The following is a 19,220-nucleotide window of genomic DNA, read 5'->3' on the forward strand; positions in this document are numbered from 1 at the left end:
ACAATGATCTACATGGTAATATTTTAAACAGATTAATGTCACAGCAACAGAGGACTCAGAATATTCCCCCTTTTCTCTCTGCTCATGGTAACAACACCTGGAAGGATAAGGAACCACTGAATTGGGGGAGGGGTCCTGGCTAGAAGCTTTCAGCCAGAAAGGCTGCTAAAGCATATGGTGAGATAAACCTTTTGCTTTGAATTCACTTTGCTTATTACGTTAGACATTATTTTTTACCTTTTATTTCTTTTTAAAGAATTCTGACTTGCATGCCTCATTACTTGTAATCACTTAAAATCTACCTTTCTGTGGTTAATAAACTTGTTTTATTGTTTTATCTAGATGAGTGTGTTTGAAGTGTTTGGGAAAATCCCTTGGAGATAACCAGATTTGTGCACATCATTTTCCATTAATGAAACGATGGACTTTATAAGAACCTGAATTGTCCAGGAGTGTGCTGGGGAGTACAAAACTGTGACAGGGTCCCTGGGGTGCACCATGGAGTGTGAGACCACTGAGTCCTCCAAATGCACCAACCTGGGCTGCCTATCACACTGTAATAGACCGTACATCAGGTTCCAATCAAACTGTCCCATCACCATAGACCTGTTTAGTAGTGAATGTGAAAGCACTCAGCCAACTTTATTGTTAATGAAGCACAGTCCTAGTATCCTGTAGACTCTACAGGACCACTACCACATGTATACTCATTATAATGGACCAACTCAGTCAGCGGTGGGACTTTACACTTCACCTAGGCTGGCCAAAGATACTTCCTCTGAGACTCTGTTTTGTACACTGATACCAACAAGTTTCATATTGCCCATCTGACGAGCCAGTGACTGCCCCTCTGACGTGGTCAGTAACCACCCTTTACCTTGTACATGTTGGCTCAATCAAAACATCTCTATCCATCACACTGTCATCCTGACCGTATCTTTAAGAGAGGTCAGAGGGTCCTGGTACCATGCTTCTGGAATGTGTTTGTGTAAATGTCCTGTGCCTAACACTTCTCAGGAATGTGTATGTTTTTGCAATATGATCCCTGTTCTTGACAGATTCTGTGAGCCTGCATGCCAGCAGAGCTTGACTTCTGCTCACAGTCTGTCTCTTGCAAGGCTTCACCACGGACACTGCACCCCATATTCATCATAGAGGTATCATTATGATATGATTAAGACATAGTTATAATGCATCTTGTACAAAATATTTCATGTAAGGTGCCCATGGAAAAGTTACGATTTTCTCAATATGATTATCCTATTTGTATACATGTGTGACGTTATTGATATAAACTGGGACCATATAGAACATGGGTTGCAACCAAGGTCCTGTAGTGGCACCAAATCTTATGTAAAGGGGCTCATATAAGGCATCCAAGACCAAGTTATGAGTTACTGATTATGATTATGCTGTCTGTATGTCTGTATCATTTTGGTAGTTGAAGTTATGAATATTGGCTGTATGCTGTCTGTATTTCAAACTTGTGTTGTGTTACTGGGAAAGATCCCAGACAAGTTGGTGTCAGCTCTGTTTAGCCTGCTTGATGGCCCATTAAGGACCATCACCTACACAATTGTCCCATCAAGAGAAGGCAGTTACGCCCTGTGACTCAGCAGAGTGTGCAGAAACTGGCCCATGTGACTGCAAACTCCATTTTGCTGTAACTTTCCACAGCAGGAACAAAGGCGTGTTCTTATGCCTGGAAAAGCCTATATAAGACGGAGGCCTCATCTCCATTGTGTCTTCAATCCTGCTTTGTACCTCTGGAGGGACTTTGCTACAAACTGAAGCTCTGCACAAAGGACTGAATGACCCATCCCAGCGGGGGATGTTCTCCAGAGACTTGATTTGACCCTGCAGTTTACTCCATCACTGCTACAAGCCTGAACCAAGAACTTTGCCATTACTGTATGTAATTGATTCCATTTAACCAATTCTAGCTCTCATCTCTATCTTTTTCCTTTTATGAATAAACCTTTAGATTTAGATTCTAAAGGATTGGCAACAGCATGATTTGTGGGTAAGATCGGATGTGTATATTGACCTGGGTCTGGGGCTTGGTCCTTTGGGATTGAGAGAACCTTTTTCTTTTACTGGGGTGTTGGTTTTCATAACCATTCATCCCCAGGACGTGTGGCACTGGTGGTGATACTGGGAGACTGGAGTGTCTAAGGAAATTGCTTGTGTGACTTGTGGTTAGCCAGTGGGGTGAAACCGAAGTCATTTTTGTCTGGCTGGTTTGGTTTGCCTTAGAGGTGGAAAAACCCCAGCCTTGGGCTGTGACTGTCCTGTTTGAGCAATTGGTCCTAAATTGGCACTTTCAGTTGGGTCCCGCCAGAACCGCATCGTCACAACATGTATCATTTTTGTGTCTGGAGTTATGAATATTGACTAGGTATCTGTATTTCAAATGTGCTTACTCTGGGTAACATCCAGAACTGGCCTTTCAGGTATAACAATGTAGAACCTAGACAAGTAGTGATGGCTCAGCAACAAAGACAATGGAGCATGAAAGGGCTCAGCCTTCCTGAGAAGGCACCAGTCTATGAGTAACGTCTGCCATGACTCAGCAAGGCAGGCAGGGGCACGTGACCAGACCACAGGACACTGAGCTCCATTTTGATACCTATATTTTTCCATAAACTGGGCTGTGAACTGAACTTGAAACAAAGGATTCCCATCCTATGGAAAAACTACATAAAATGAGAAGTGACATCATCTCCGGGCCTCACTCCCCGCAGAAGAGATCTCCTGGAAACATCTGAGGAACAAAGACTGAGCTGGGGGAAGTGCTGGTCCCAGGCTAAAGGGATACAAATCTGTGTATGGAAATTTGGTGGACTGCTTTATCATCAGTCAGGGTGAGAAACTGCCAAGTCAAATCCTATCTATCTAGTATATTAGGCTTAGTTTGCAGTTTCTTGTTTATTTGTTAGGTAATCTGCTTTGATCTGTTTGCTATCACTTATACTCACTTCATTAACTACAGAAAGATTTTAAGGGAGTAGAAGAGATAAACTGATCAAAGCAGATTACTAAGGAAATAAAACAAAACATGCAAACTAAGCTTGATTCACTAAAGAAACAGGATACAGAATGCAATTTCTTACCCTAAATGTTGGATTAGGCAGGATGAAGAGTTTCTGTACCTCAGAGTCCCAATTATTTCTTCTTACAGACCAGAACCCTGCCTCACTCTAGACTCTCCACTGCCTTTCCCTTTGTTCCTCCAGGTATTTTCAGCAGTCCTCCTTCTTGGGAAGGCAATGGAAGAGAGTCTCCTTTGCTCTCCTCCCTTAAGATTTACATAAACCAGGAATCTTTTGTTTCTAGGTGAGATTTGAATTCACAACCTCAGCATAGCTCCTCAGCATTACCCTAGAAGTATTATGCGCTAACCAATTGTGCCACTGGAGCACCTGTTAATTGCTATTCTCCCAGTTCCCTAGGTTGATAAGGGCGAGGAGTGACCCCAAAACATTCTCAGTGGAGCTGAGAGCTGGTAGCGACAAGTATTGTACTCGGTGGGGTGGATTCTTCTTAAGGGTTACAGGCCCCATTTGACCCTTTTGTTCTTCTCTGTATAATAACAAAGCTGGTTAAGACTCACTGCAGAGTCTTGCTGCAGACCAACAGATCTGAAATCACTGATCACCAGGTCTAAGCATTAGTCCTGCTTTGGGACAGCGTCTCTCATCCAAGAAACTGCCCAGTCTGCACTAGCAGTGAGACTCCCTCACTAACAGCTGAAATCAGGGAGAGCTGTGTGAAGTGCAGGGCCCCAGGGGTGCTTGAACAGGGGGGAACAACACCCCAGGATGTTTCAAAATGGGAGGCTCTGCCTTACCGCTTTGTAATGACCATAAGGGAGAGTGGGGGGGGAGGGAGCAGAGAGCAGTGAGCGGGAGGTGGGGTCTTGGGGGGAAGAGGCAGCATAGCAGCGGGACCTTGTGGAGAAGGGGGGGCAGGGGCGTGGCCTCGAGTGGCAGGGATGGGGCTACTGTTTGGGCTCTGGTGGCTGCTACTTTTAGGCAGGGCTGCCCAGAGGGGGACAAGTGGGGCAATTTGCCCCAGGCCCTGGGCCCTGCAGGCGCCCCACAAGCCCTGGCCGAGAATCCCTTCCCTGGCTAAAGGCACCTTTTAAACTTTTACTCGCCCAGCAGCAGTCTGGGTCTTCGGTGGCACTTTGGCAGCGGGCCCTTCACTCACTCCAGGTCTTCAGTGGCACTTCAGCGGCAGGTCTTTCAGTGCTGCCAAAGACAGCCCTAGCCTGGAGCAGTGCATGGGATTCTTCCATCCTAAGTGCAGGACTGGGCCCTTGTCCTTGTTGAACCTCATGAGGTTTCTTTCGGCCCAATCCTCTATTTTGTCTAGGTCCCTCTGTATCATATCCCTACCCTCCAGCATATCGACCGCTCCTCCCAGTTTAGTGTCATCTGCAAACTTGCTGAAAGTGCAGTCCACGCCATCCTCCGGATCATTAATGAAGATATTGAACACAACCGGCCCCAGGACCGATCCTTGGGGCACGCCGCTTGATATCAGCTGCCAATTAGACGTGGAGCCATTGATCACTACCCATTGAACCCGACAACCTATGCAGCTTTCTATCCACCTTATAGTCCATTCATCCAGCCCATACTTCTTGAACTTGCCATCAAGAATACTGTGGGAGACTGTATCAAAAGCTTTGATAAAGTCAAGGAATAACACATCCACTGCTTTCCCCTCATCCCCAGACCCAGTTATCTCCTCACAGAAGGCAATTAGGTTAGTCAGGTGTGACTTACCCTTGCTGAATCCATGCTGACTGCTCCTGATCACTTGCCTCTCCTCTAAGTGCTTCAGAATTGATTCCTTGAGGACCTGCTCCATGATTTTTCCAGAGACTGAGGTGAGGCTGACTGGCCTGTAGTTCCTCGTATCCTCCTTCTTTCTTCTCTTTTTTAAAGATGGGCAATACATTAGCCTTTTTCCAGTCATCCAGGACCTCCCCCGATTGCCATGAGTTTTCAAAGATAATGGCCAATGGCCCTGCAATTACACCCGCCAACTCCTTTAGCACCCTCAAATGCAGCGCATCTGGCCCCATGGATTCGTGCTCATCCAGCTTTTCTAAATAGTCCCGAACCCCTTCTTTCTCCACAGGGGGCTGGTCACCTCCTCTCTATGCTGTGCTGCCCAGTGCAGCAGTCTGGGAGCTGATTTTGTTCGTGAAGATGGGGTGGGGAGGGAAGCATTGAGTACATTAGCTTTTTCCACATCCTCTGTCACTAGGTTGCCTCCCTCATTCAGTAAGGGGTCCACACTTTCCTTGACTTTCTTCTTGTTGCTAACATACCTGAAGAAACCCTTCTTGTTGCTACTCTTAACATCTCCTGCTAGCTGCAACTCCAAGCGTGAGTTGCCCTTCCTGATTTCACTCCTGCGTGCCTGAGTAATATTTTTATACTCCTCCCAGGTCATTTGTCCAATCTTCCACTTCTTCAAACGGCACTGCCTGCCAGTGCACTCAGCTTCACTTGGCAGGTAACAAAAGGGATCAAGTGGCCTTCCAGTTTCTGGAGAGTGGCTGACAAAACCAGACGTTCTGCACTGAGGAGAAACTGACGTGAGACAAGGCAGGGGAGGTGGTTCTTGTATTGGACCAACTTCCGGTGGGGAGAGAGAGAGAAACAAAATGCAAGTTGCACTCTTTCCCCAGCAGCAGGTGGTCCACGTCGTCTCTCTGATAGCCTGGATGCCTGGGACAGGACCCGGCTACAACTACAGGGCACGCAAGAGCGAGGGCTTGGGTAGGCAGGGGGAGGGGCCCAAGCAGAGGGGCGGAGCCATGTGAACGTGTATGCAGATCTGTGTGCGAGCAGAGCATTGTGGGAGCAGAGGCAGGCTGCCCAGCAGGGCCCGATTTTGGCACCAAGAGCTCGGTGTGGAGAAGGGAGGGGCCTCGGGGACACGGCGGGGCAGCTGTCGGCAGTGGGGGCCGGTGTAGGCGAGGCCAGGGGTTGGGGCACGGCGGTCCACCCCGTGTATTATAAGTATGGGGCGAGTGAGGGTGGGCAGTGGCTGGGCAGTAGGAGCTCATACGTAACTGGTAGGGGAGATACCGTGATCATGAAGGTGGTTTTCCTAGGGTGAGACTCATCCATTCCATTGTGGGTGTGTTGACTCCTGAGATTTCCAAAATGTAGGAAACTTAACTGCATGATTTGTGGTAGTGGGGGATTGTGTTCATACTCTCTTCTGATGATTGGTTAAAAACAGAAAAATAAAATCCTTAGAGAGTGCTAGTCAGTGGGCTGGGTATGCTAGGTACAGTGTACAGCTGTGCAGTTGATTTTGACAAAAGTAGTTTTTCCCCTGTGTCTTTGTGACTGCTCTTTTCTGTAGGCCCTGTAGTTTTGGCACCTTTGTCATTCCCCCGGTGATGAGGCCAACAGAGAAAAAGCAAAGCTCATCTTTGAAACTTTACCTGTGGCTTATAAGGCTCTCTGCTTTCTTGGCTTTCCTTGGTTTTTTGCAGCTGATCTGCTCTCTAGTCTGCTTTTGAGGGGGCTTGGACTAGTGCCTTCTTTTGCTCTTAGGGGAGCTGCCTGCCTGCTCTGCTTCTTTCCCTGCTTGTAGCTTCTTGCCTGGCCCTCCTTCTTGGGCTCTTCCTCCTTTGACGGGAGGATGGCCTGTCGAAAACGCCTGTCCCACCCGGTCCCCTCGTCCAACAGGCAGCCTCGCACCCTGCCCTGGGGTCACTTTGGCTTTTGCTATCTGTTCCTGTCTCTTGGTGGCCACCCTGTCTGTGCTATGGAGACTAGGCTGTCACAACCCTGTGCTGGAGGAGGTCTTTCCGTCGTTTTAGGCCCACCGCCTCCCTGAATGCCCTTAGCTATGCTGGGGGTTAGGGCGGCGTGGCCGCGTCACCCAGGAGTGGGTTTCCCTTTTGTGCACCCCTGACAGACGGAGCTGTTTTGACTTAACTGTTCAGGACATACCAACCCTCGGGCCTGGTCTGCACAGGGAATGTAAATCAGCGCGGCTACGTCAGTCCGCGCCTTGGTCAGAAGAATTCTTCTGTCGACCTAGCTCCCGCCTTTCAGGGAGATGGATGGCCTGCACCAACGAGGAAAACCCTCTCCAGGATCCTTCTCTAGGAACAGTGCCCTTCCGTTTGGGGAGATTATGCTGCTTAAAAAAAGAGAAATAGTTTAACTGGGTTTCTCTGTGACAAGGTTGACTTTGTATTGCTTCCCTCGTGGCTCCTTATAGCAGTTGTGTTCTGAAATCTTTAGGGTTTGACTTCATTTAGGATGAAATCTTGCTGTAACTTTATTCTAATTTTGAAGGAGTAACTAGACCTGAGCTTTTTGGTGTGTTATTGGAGAATTGTTTAAAAACCTGGGATTCCACTTTCTGCTGCCTTTCCATTACATTTCCTCTGAAAGCCCACTGAAAGCCACCACTTCCCACATAACTCTCTCAAACATGCAATCATCAGGCATACATAAGATGCTTGCAGTTTCACTCCATACCAGTCCAGTTCCTTGCTGTTTCCTGTCTAACCACTGCACACCTATGGTGGTATCCCTTCCCTACCCAGAGCTGCTTCCCGGCTTTTGCGCTCAGGACAGGAAAACAAGAATGGAGAGGTAAGCTGTGCAGGGAATTCTTCCTCAGCTTGCACTCCACTCCCCAAGGGCCTTTTGGGTCTTCTACGGACTTCAGGTTTCATTTGATTTCCAAGGTTTATGGTCTCATTAATTAGCCATCTCTCCTAATGCAGGGATCCTACGTGTCAGACCAAAGATCGATGACCCAAAAGAGCTAAGAAACAGAAATAAAGCTGAGTGCTAGGCGTTACATTCAGATGAGCATCCAGAATCAGACTGTGCCCTGGCATGTTCAACGCTGCCGAAAAGAAGGAGCTCGTCAGGTCCCTCTGCTAGCACCCAAATCTGGTGTCTAGTCAGTCTGCTGGGAAATAAGGAAAAGGAAATGAATAAAGAAGTCAGGCAATAACAAGGAAATGAAGAGGTTTGTCGAACGGGTTCTGTCTGATTTACCATCTTCCCAGCTACCTGTCAAAGTTAAAGACCTAGCCCAATAGCCTGTCTTCTGACAGCGGCCAATGCCAGGTGCCCCAGAGGGAATGACCAGAACAGGGAATCATCAAGTGCTCCATCCCCTGTCGCCCATGCCCAGCTTCTGGCAAACAAGGGTTAGCTAGAGATACTGCAGGTGAAGCGCCATATCCTCCATGAATTTATCTAGTACTTTTTTGAACCCTGTTATAGTCTTGGCCTTCGCGACATCCTCTGGCAAAGAGTTCCACAGGTTGACTGTGTGGTGCATGAAGAAATCCTTCCTTTTGTTTGTTTTAAAGCTGCTGCCTATTAATTTCATTTGGTGACCCCCTAGTTCGTGTGTTATGAGAAGGAGTAAATAACTCTTCCTTATTTACTTTCTCCACACCGGTCATGGTTTTATAGACCTCCATCGTATCCCCCTTTAGTTGGCTCTTTTCCAAGATGAAAAGTCCCAATCTTATGAATCTCTTCTTAGAAGGAAGCTGGTCCATATCCCCTCATCATCGTTGTCCTTTTCTGAATCTTCCCCATTCCAATAGATCTTTTTTGAGATTGGGGCTACCGCATCAGCACGCAGTATTCAAGATGTGGGCGTACCATGGATTGATATTGAGGCGATATGCTAGTCTCTGTCTTATTACCTGTCCCTTTCTTAATGATTCCCAACACTCCACTGCACATTGAGTGGATGTTTTCAGAGCACTATCCTCAACGACGCCCAGATCTCTTTCTCGAGTGGTAACAGCTAATTTAGACCCCATTGTTTTATAGGGAGAGTTGGGATTATGTTTTCCAATGTGCATTACTTTGCACTTATCAGCACCGACGTTCATCTGCCATTTGGTTGTCCCGTCACCCAGTTCTTGAGATCTCTTTGTGGCTCTTCGCAGTTTGCCTGGGGCTTAACTATCTTGAGCAATTTTGTATCATCTGCAGATTTTGCCACTCACTGTTTACCCCTTTCCCCAGATCATTTATGAATAAGTTGAACAGTACTGCTCCCAGTACAGACACCTGGGGATAAGAGAGGGAAGATCCTCTTCTGACACTGGCAGACCAGGTGCCAGCTCATGCCAAGGCCCCTAGGCCTTACTGAAAAGTGACAAATGCATGGCTGGAAACTAGTCTTGCTCACCTGTTTGTTAATGTTGTTAAAACATGCCTTAGAGTTATAAAAATATGTTTAGAGTTTATGACAAGCTCATGAGTTGCTGCATGCATTATTCTCACCTATAATAGCTGTAGCCCATGTTGTAAGGTGATATATAAGCATTGGCACTAAAGCTGCAAACCCCCTTGCCACCACCCCGCCAGCAGTCAGGAGAGAAGCATTACCAAGTGTGAAATGCTAGTTTACCAGAAGAAGCGTCATCTCCTTTCCAACAAGAGAAGACCCTGACTGAGACATCAGACAAGCCACTGAGGATCATCCGTGGACAAAAGACTAGGTTGATTGCACCCCCTCACACACCCACGAGGAGGCAGAGACCTGCACAAACACTTGCCCCCATCAGCTTGAGCTCTGGGGGAATGGAATAAAAATCCCTGTCAGGAAGAAACTGTTGTCCCCCCAATGCTGTTTGGACTTCAGGGAGACAGCACGTCTTCTAAGCATAAGCAAGGGATCCCGGCTGTTTGGCGAGGGTTAGCCATAAAGGACATACAGAGCTTGCGTGTTACAGCAGCTTCTACTACACCTGGGTGGCAAGATAGAGTCAGGGGGCCCAAGGGGGCTGTCTGTGACTCCATGTTAAGGCTGTTCTAGTGCCTGAGTTCACACTTGATACTTGGTGGGTGAGATCAAAGTGTGGAACACACAACTGTGAGGAGCCCCACTGCCTGTCAGCCCCAGACGCCAGCGGCTCCTACTCTCTGGGGCTCTGGCTGCACTAGAAAGGTAAGTTTCTAGCTTGCCTGGTTCAGAAAACTGGAAGGGAAAGAAAGAGAACCCACATTACATTTTTTAAAAAAAAGAATCCTCATGATTTGTAAGCCACTGTCGTGATTTTGGGGATTTTCCAATAGTGAGGGTGGCAACAATGAGAAGTTACGGGTTATTATTTAGCATTTAGATTACAGTAGGTTTGGGGGGGAAAAATCAGGATTGGGGCCCCTGTGTGCCAGATACAGCACGACACCTAGTGCCTTGTCTCGATCTTACGAACCAAGATACATAGAACGTAGGCCGGGTGGGGAGAAATTGTGTAACTCATGCAGTTGTTGATATACACGTAACCTCAAATATTACCAACCCCCGCCCCTCAAAAAAAAAAAAAAGAAAAAAACTAACTCCCCAACAGACCCAGAGTCTGGAAAGCATTTGTCCCTCATACTACTGAAAACATTCACAGCAGAAAGAAGGAGTCCAGCTTCTTAAATAATTCTCTAGCAAGACAAAGAAGAACCTTTCACATCTATAGACTCACAAAATATTTCCAAGAAATAGTAACTGTATAGTGTTTATCGTAAAGAAACAAAAACGCTAAAGACACCAGATTTTTCTGCTACTTCAAAAAAATCTGCTTGAAAGAAAGATCATCACAGTTCAACTCTTTTCTGTTTTTCGAACCAGAAGGTTCTCCTCTAAAGGAGATACACCGTTCCTGGAAGCACTGCAATACCAGGTCGATGCATGGGGCAGACAAAGCAAGCTTCTGTTCTAACCCTGCCGTTTCAAAAATCAACCGAATATACAGTCCTCACATCAAGGACACACCAGATTTAAAAGTTTTATTAAAGTAAATGTTTGAAATGAAATATACACAGGTTGAGAGGGAAGGTACTGTACATCTGGGGTCAGGCTTGGGTTATTGGGGGGTTACAGATATCGTTTACAAGGATGAAAAGATACATACATATCACATAACCGACATAGACCCAGATTGGGGTGCAAGGGTTCTTAAAGTGTCAGTGAATAAGTGGGCTCGGGTTCACCACCCATGCAATGAATAAGGAGTCCAAGTCAGTACTGGTGGAGCGGATAGGTACATGGATGGGGTGCGTCCCTTGGTCCCTCAGGGAAGGAAGTGGGTTATTTCCCTGGTCGGCTGTCTCAATTACTCAGTGTGGTATTGGCGGTGTCCGGTGATGTGTTCGTTATAAATGTCTCTGGACCACCTGATGGTGTCGGACACCATGAGCTGTCTCGTGAGCCGGGCGTAGCGTTGACCGACCCCACATGCTCTCAGAACCGGCTCGTTGTGGGGGTCCCATGAGCCCAGGGCTCCCATGATCAGGGTGTATACCTGGACTTCGTAGCCCTGGGCTCTCAGGGTCTCAGCCAGCGAGGCACACTTTGACTCCTTCCGTGCTCGGACCTCGTGGAAGGCAGGGGACTGGTTTTCGAAAGGCACTGTGATGTCTGCCAGGAGGGCCTTCTCCTTTTCTGGACACTTTTTTTTAAAGTTGTAGGTCCCTGATGATGCGTTGGAGAGGTTTTAGCTGGGGACTGTATGTGATGGCCAGTGGAGACCTGTTGGTTTCTTTCTTGGGTTTGTCTTGCAGTAGGAGGCTTCTGGGTACACGCTTGGCTCTGTTGATCTGTTTCCTTATTTCCTCGTGTGGGTATTGTAGTTTTGAGAATGCTTGGTGGAGATTTTGTAGGTGTTGGTCTCTGTCTGAGGGGTTAGAGCAGCTGCGGTTGTACCTCAGTGCTTGGCTGTAGACAATGGATCGTGTGATGTGCCCGGAATGGAAGCTGGAGGCATGAAAGTAGGCATAGTGGTCGGTAGGTTTTCGGTATAGGGTGGTGGTAATGTGACCATCAATTATTTGCACCGTGGTGTCTAGGAAGTGGACCGCCCGTGTAGATTGGTCCAGGCTGAGGTTGATAGTGGCGTGGAAGCTGTTGAAATCGTGGTGGAATTTTTCCAGAGATTCTCCAATGCATCATCAAGGACGTACAACCCATCCTGGACAATGATCCGACACTTTCACAGGCCTTGGGTGGCAGGCCAGTCCTCGCCCACAGGCGACCTGCCAACCTGAAACATATTCTCACCAGTAACTGCACACCGTACCATAGGAACTCTAGCTCAGGAACCAAGCCATGCAACAAACCTAGATGCCAACTCTGCCCACATATCTACACCAGCGACACCATCACAGGACCTAACCAGATCAGCCACACCATCATCGGTTCATTCACCTGCACGTCCACCAATGTAATATACGCCATCATATGCCAGCAATGCCCCTCTGCTATGTACATCGGCCAAACTGGACAGTCGCTACGGAAAAGGATAAACGGACACAAATCAGATATTAGGAATGGCAATATACAAAAACCTGTAAGAGAACACTTCAACCTCCCTGGCCACACTATAGCAGTCCTTAAGGTGGCTATCCTGCAGCAAAAAAACTTCAAGACCAGACTTCAAAGAGAAACTGCTGAGCTTCAGTTCATCTGCAAATTTGACACCATCAGCTCAGGATTAAACAAAGACTGTGAATGGCTTACTAATTACAGAACCAGTTTCTCCTCCCTCGGTTTTCACACCTCAACTGCTAGAACACGGCCTCATACTCCCTGATTGAACTACCTCATTATCTCTAGCTTGCCTGCATATATATACTTGCCCCTAGAAATTTCCACTACATGCATCTGACAAAGTAGGTATTTGCCCACAAAAGCACATGCTCCAAAATGTCTGTTAGTCTATAAGGTACCACAGGAGTCTTTGCTGCTTTTGCCAGGGGAAAGGCGCCTTCTACTCAACTCGGAGTGACTACACTGACAGCCCCACTAAACCTCTCCCTTTTAGAGGAAATTTAATTGAACCCATTTAAATCCCAAATTGGCTCATTGGAACTGGGGACATTGGGAGCAAAACCAGCCCCTTGAGCAGCGACTCACTTCGCTGCACGCAATGCACCCTGGGTATGGAAATGAGAGTCCCCCGCCCACCTCCAGCACTCAAAGGAGTCTTTTCTCAGGGCTGCCCCTGTTCGTTCCCCAGCTGGGGGGAGATTGGGATGCGGGGAGGGGAAAAGCTGCTCTCCTGAGACAGTCCTGCTGACGCCCAGGCGCATGGCGGAGGGAGCCGGTCGGGAAGCCTGATGGCAATTGGCCCCCCGCTGGGTTCGCAAGGTTAAAACCCGGAGCAGACGCACACACCTTGCAAAGAAGCAGGAGTTTGGATCTTGAACAAGTGTCAACATAGGAGGGAGGGATAGCTCAATGGCTTGAACATTAGCCTGCTAAACTCAGGCTTGCAAGCTCAACCCCCAAAGGGGACAGGTGGGGATTTAGTGGGGGATCAGTCCTGCACTGAGCAGGGGTTAGACCTCATGAAGTCCCTGACAGCCTCTGATTTTACTTAAATGATGTTTAAAAATAAAAAGTGTACGCTACAGTTTAGGCATAGACGTTTCTGGTGGTCAGGGAATAATGTTACAGATTATCGAGGGGGTGCAAAATTTGGTTTAAGATCAGGTGGCATAAGGAATACATCATCTGCAATAGCCCCGATTGGGAGTAAAAGGTTAACGGGTCAATGTACAGACACTGAGATAGGAGGGTAAGTTGTTCATATGACAGCTATGTTCAGGTGTGGAGTATAACGAGTGGATACAATGATGAGACTGGATTGACCCTTATTTGGTGAGATTTAACGTTCAGTGAGCTTACGGCTCTGGTTCATACGGTCCAATGGAAAAAGTCTCTCGGTCATTGAGATTCTATCTGCAAGCCGGGGTGCGACCCGGCATTGTACCTGCTGCTTGGTCTGCCTCTGCTACAAAGTAGCTGACCTCAGATCCTTGGAGTTCGGTGAGCTGCAGCTAACCTGACCTGATACATGGGAACAGCTTTAAACAGCACCGTCTCTGCCTGTGCAACCAACCAACTAACCAACCATCTCCCCAACAGCCCGGAAAGCCTTTATCTCTCATACTAACGGTTGAAAAGACTCACCGCAGAAAAAAAGGATCCCAGCTCCTTAAACAAGCCTCTAGCAAGACAAAGAACCTCACATATCTATCAACAGCCTCACAAAAAATTAGACTCTAAGAAAACATAATATTTTATTGTAAAGAAGCCAAGGTTTTCCAACCTGTTTTCAACAACTTGAACAAATCTGCTCTAAAGGGGCATCATTACAGTAAAATTCTTTCTGCTTTTCTAACCAGAAGATTCTCCCCAGAAGGAGAGGCACCGGTCCTGGAGGCACTGCAATACCAGGTCAATGCATGGGGTGGACAGAGCAAGTTCCTATTCCAGCCTCATGTTTCTCACCCTCATTTGGTGCAATGTAAACTTCAGTGGTTTTTTTAATCTTTTCGACAATCTAGTTTAAGCAGGGTCAGTTTGAACTCTACCGTGACATCTGTTGGTTATCTGTTGTAAAGGTCTTTTGGAGCTGATGTTATTTGCATGGTCACACCCATTCCGCATTGCATAATGGGCCTGCTTGTCCAAATGGTTGTTTTTGATGCTGTGGGGTGCCTAGTCTTTGTTATTGGGGCAGGAGTAATAAATTGTTGTTATCCTGTTTATTTAAATCAAGGACAGAATAACTGTACCTAGCATTTGAGGACTGAGAGCTTTACCCTCATACTTAAAGTGTTCATCATTAAGGGTTATGGGTTCCAAAACCGAAAATGTTGTGGATGGAAGGAATAGATGTTTGTTTTTCTTAGGTTAAGTGTAAAAGCAGTAAAGAGTACTGTGGTACCTTGTAAATTAACAGACGTTTTGGAGTATAAGCTTTTGTGGGTGAATACCTACTTCATCAGATGCATGTCAAGTGGGTTAAGTGGTTTGTCTTTCCTGTATCTGATATGTAAAGACAAAATTTTTTGAATGTGAAAGTTGTTGGTAATATGCTTTAACCTTAGATCTCATTTTTTGCATTGACAGGTAAAAGGCCTAGCATAACTGTGCTGAGAGATAAGGAGAAAAACATGGGAAGTGATGCTTGGAATGCTCCCATTTACCCCCCAAGTTATTCAGCCCCCTAGAGTCTAGAAGTTAATAGGCAGAATTGAGTGTAAAACAGTGGCTGAATGCCACACCCCCAGCCTTGATGGTTTTGCAGATAACTATATTTTTGCAGTTCTCAGTGGGTATATCTGAGGACAGAGCAGTTACTAAAAATATGTTTAAGTCTTGAACCCTACCTGGACGGGATCCTCCACAGCCATTTCCTGTCCCTGTCCCATGGGAGGATGGGATGAGCTGGAGCGAGACCTGGGTGTCATTCTGCAGCCTGGCTGGGCAAGAAGGGCAGTTGTGGAGGTTTCAGAACAGGCTTTAGTTCATTTCACATTACAATTCCTCCAGGCCCTTTCCCTGCAGACAGACATCCTAGAGTCTGCCTTGCTGGGAAAATGCTTGATCTCTTTATTACAGTGTAGACCTGACCCCTCCTGCCAGGGCTAAATCCACAGACATTTTTCAGCCTCCACAGTAATAAAGTCTCTGAACAAAATGCTAGAAAGGAGCAGAACCAAAGGAGCTGGGCAGGCTCCATAGGGGACAGTGGTTCCTCCTTCCCCATCGGTGCCCCAGCCATGCCCTGTTGCTGACAGAGAACGGCCACTCCATCTCCACCCCAGAGGGAGCTGTGTCTCAGGGCTCCCCCAAACAGCACCCAGTAATCCCGATCCCTTTTTGGGAATGACTCAGGGCAACAATTTCCCACCCAAACAAGGACGAATTGCTGTAGATGAAATGGGGCGTGGGGGAGAAGCCCCCCAAATATGAGGAGAATTTAAATTGACATATGAGAATTAGGGAGAAAATAGGGAAAAATAAGAGAGTAGAGAGTCAATAATTTTAGGAAAAATGAGGGAATCTCCTTGGGTTCGCTAGTCCTGTGTGGTGAGGGGAGAGAAAAGGGCGAGAACTAGAGAGACTTGTTACCAGTACTTGGACGGGAAGTGCCACAAACAGGAAAAGGATGCAGGTATCTCACCCCCTCCCCCGACTCACATGCACTCTCCCCCTGGACTTTCCTGGCTGCACAGAGACCGTTCAACCCCCTACCTGTCCCACTGCCTTCCCCCGCCTGCAACTCCAGCTTCTGCCCTCCCCTGCCATCCCCACCAGCCACACAAAGGGGAACCCCCAGGCCCCAGTTTCTGTCCCCAGCTGGATCTCAGCGGGGCCGGGGGCAGATCCTGGCTGCAGCGGAGAACGGCGGCTCCGCTCTGGCTCGGACGGCTCCAGCGCTGCTGGCAGCACGTGGACAACCAGGGAGCAGATTCCCGGGGGCTGCAAGAGCTGTGGATCCAGGGGCGGAGAGTCCTTTCCTGCCCCTCCTCCGCACTCCCCCCGGCGGCTTCACTCTCCTGGAAGCTCTGGCCCCGGAGCTGGTGGTGGCAGAGTCCGGGGCTCTCAGAGGCTGGTTCCCCTGGAGAACGGCCCAGCCCACCTGGCCTGGTGGGGAAGGAGCTTTAATGCCGGGATCTCCCTGCACAGACCCCGGGGAGCAGCAGCTGCTCAGCCTGGGCTCCCGGGTCACACGAGGCAGCAGCAGTGTCCGGTTTGTGCCAAAGCCCCGCCCCCAGACTGTGTCAGAGCCCCGCCCCCAGACTGTGTCAGAGCCCCACCCCCAGGAGCTGCCCCACCCCGGGGCTGTGCTAGAGCCCCACCCCCAGGAGCTGCCCCACCCCGGGGCTGTGCCAGAGCCCCGCCCCCAGGAGCTGTCCCACCCCCGGGCTGTGCCAGAGCCCCAGTCCCAGGAGCTGCCCCACCCCCGGGCTGTGCCAGAGCCCCGCCCCCAGGAGCTGTCCCGCCCCTGGTCTGTGCCAGAGCCCCGCCCTCAGGAGCTGCCCCGCCCCCTGTCTGTGCCAGAGCCCCGCCCCCAGGAGCTGCCCTGCCCCTGGGCTGTGCCAGAGCCCCGCCCCCAGGAGCTGTCCCGCCCCCGGTCTGTGCCAGAGCCCCACTCCCAGGAGCTGCCCCGCCCCCAGTCTGTGCCAGAGCCACGCCCTCAGGAGTTGTGTCCCCCCCCCGGTCTGTGCCAGAGCCCCGCCCCCAGGAGCTGCCCCACCCCTGGTCTGTGCCAGAGCCCCGCCCCCAGGAGCTGCCCCACCCCCGGTCTGTGCCAGAGCCCCGCTCCCAGGAGCTGCCCCACCCCCGGTCTGTGCCAGAGCCCCACCCCCAGGAGCTGCCCCCTCCCCTGGTCTGTGCCAGAGCCTCGCTCCCAGGAGCTGCCCCACCCCCAGGCTGGGCCAGAGCCCCACCCCCAGGAGCTGCCCCACCCCCAGGCTGTGCCAGAGCCCCGCCCCCAGGAGCTGTCCCGCCCCCGGTCTGTGCCAGAGCCCCACTCCCAGGAGCTGCCCCGCCCCCAGTCTGTGCCAGAGCCACGCCCTCAGGAGTTGTGTCCCCCCCCCCCCCGGTCTGTGCCAGAGCCCCGCCCCCAGGAGCTGCCCCACCCCTGGTCTGTGCCAGAGCCCCGCCCCCAGGAGCTGCCCCACCCCCGGTCTGTGCCAGAGCCCCGCTCCCAGGAGCTGCCCCACCCCCGGTCTGTGCCAGAGCCCCACCCCCAGGAGCTGCCCCCTCCCCTGGTCTGTGCCAGAGCCTCGCTCCCAGGAGCTGCCCCACCCCCAGGCTGGGCCAGAGCCCCACCCCCAGGAGCTGCCCCACCCCCAGGCTGTGCCAGAGCCCCGCCCCCAGGAGCTGCTCTGCCCCCAACCTCTGGTTTTTCTTCTCCTGGCTCCTGCCTCCTTCTTCCCAGCACCCACCGCTCCCAGTTGCTCCTGTCCTGTGTCTGCAAACACCAGCCTTGGGGGAGCTTCAGTGCTCGCTGGGGCTGTCTCCAGTGGCTGGAGTTGCCTCCATCTCTGCTTCAACTGGGAGGGGAGAGGAGATGGTCCCAGGGTGTGAAAGCAGAATTAGGGGGCGGGGAAAGAAGGACTGTTTGGAAAGGTGGGTTTTTGCGAGAGGGGAGGGTGATCCAGATGGAGTTAGAAGACAGCAGCAGAGGGTCAGAGAAATTGAGGGGAACCCCCTAGGTGTCCCAGTGTTGGCCAGGGTTTGTACAGCACCTTGCACAATATGGGGTCTCGATTTCAATCATGGTCTGTGCAGCACGTGGGAGCCCTGATGTCTGTTTCCTGATCACAGGTACTGGGAATGGATATAGGGAAAACCTCAGTGCTTGAAGGGTTAATTCAGCCCTGTGTGCAAGCCCCACTGGGTGGCGCTGCTGCCCTTATGAGAGGTTGTCTTAGTAGACAAACCTAGCAATCATAGGGTCTAGTGGTCAGGATTCCTGGTTTTCAAGCACATGACTGGGGTTCAATTCCCAGTGTGGGAATAATGCAGAGCTTTTGCTCAGAGGGGATGGGGAGGAAGCAGGGCATTTGGACAATCCTAGAAGGGGATCCCAGAAGTGGAATTGGGGCGCAGAGGTCTGAGGGGAGATCAGGGAAGGATCCCAGCAGTGTGGGAAGTGGATAGCATGGAGAGCCCAGGCCTGCATGGGAATTGGGAAGACTGAATCAGTCCTTCTAAACTCACCACCGGCAGACTAGGCAGGCTTAGAAGAATTACGTGTTTGTTGGTAAATGTCAATTCCAGTGTAAACACACAGCCCAATGGCAAAATATTTCCATCGATAATAATCAAAATTGACATATGGGCAAAGTAAGAAACATGCTGCTTGAGAACGTGTCCTGTTCTAATCCTATAGGGGTCCCTTCTGCCTTAGACACCACCATGTGGGTGTTTCATTTCCCTCCCTATTTTCACACAGAGACACAATTTCCTTTGCATGGATCCATGGACAGCAAAATCTTCCTGTGTCTCTTGTCTGAGCCAGGGCATTCGATTCCATTGAAACCTTCTCTTCTGCAATGGCAATGGCCAAACAGATGGGAAGTGGCCACTTTTCCCTGGCAGTGAGATATTCATGCTCCTCTTTCTTCATGCTGCTGCTGTTATTCCATGAATCGTCAAGGATGGAATAAAAAGCTGAGTTTACTCCAGGGTGAGGAAAGAAAGGAGCCACCAACTCCCCAAAAAATCTCGGTGCCCCAGAGAAAAGCTGCCCTGCTGTTGGAATCACTGATGTGCTGGCGATATGATGGGAAAGGGACTGTCTGAATTATCCAGGCAAGGAATAAACAAGCTACAGCAATGTCATTAACCACAAATATCAGAGGGGTAGTCATCTTCGTCTGGATCTGTAAAAG

General features: G+C 49.6%; 1 non-coding gene and 1 pseudogene across 1 annotated transcript; one reads left to right on the plus strand and one right to left on the minus strand.

Annotated features, from left to right (window-relative positions):
- Nucleotides 1-6,086: 6,086 nt before the first annotated feature.
- Nucleotides 6,087-6,249, plus strand: LOC127040407 (U1 spliceosomal RNA). The gene has a single exon (XR_007771433.1). It is a non-coding gene; the product is annotated as a U1 spliceosomal RNA (small nuclear RNA).
- Nucleotides 6,250-10,668: 4,419 nt separating this feature from the next.
- On the minus strand, nt 10,669-10,839 carry LOC127040409 (uncharacterized; annotated as a pseudogene).
- Between the last annotated feature and the right edge of the window lie 8,381 nt (nt 10,840-19,220).

This window comes from Gopherus flavomarginatus, chromosome 24 (genome assembly GCF_025201925.1).
Source record: "Gopherus flavomarginatus isolate rGopFla2 chromosome 24, rGopFla2.mat.asm, whole genome shotgun sequence".
NCBI classification, from domain to species: domain Eukaryota; kingdom Metazoa; phylum Chordata; order Testudines; family Testudinidae; genus Gopherus; species Gopherus flavomarginatus.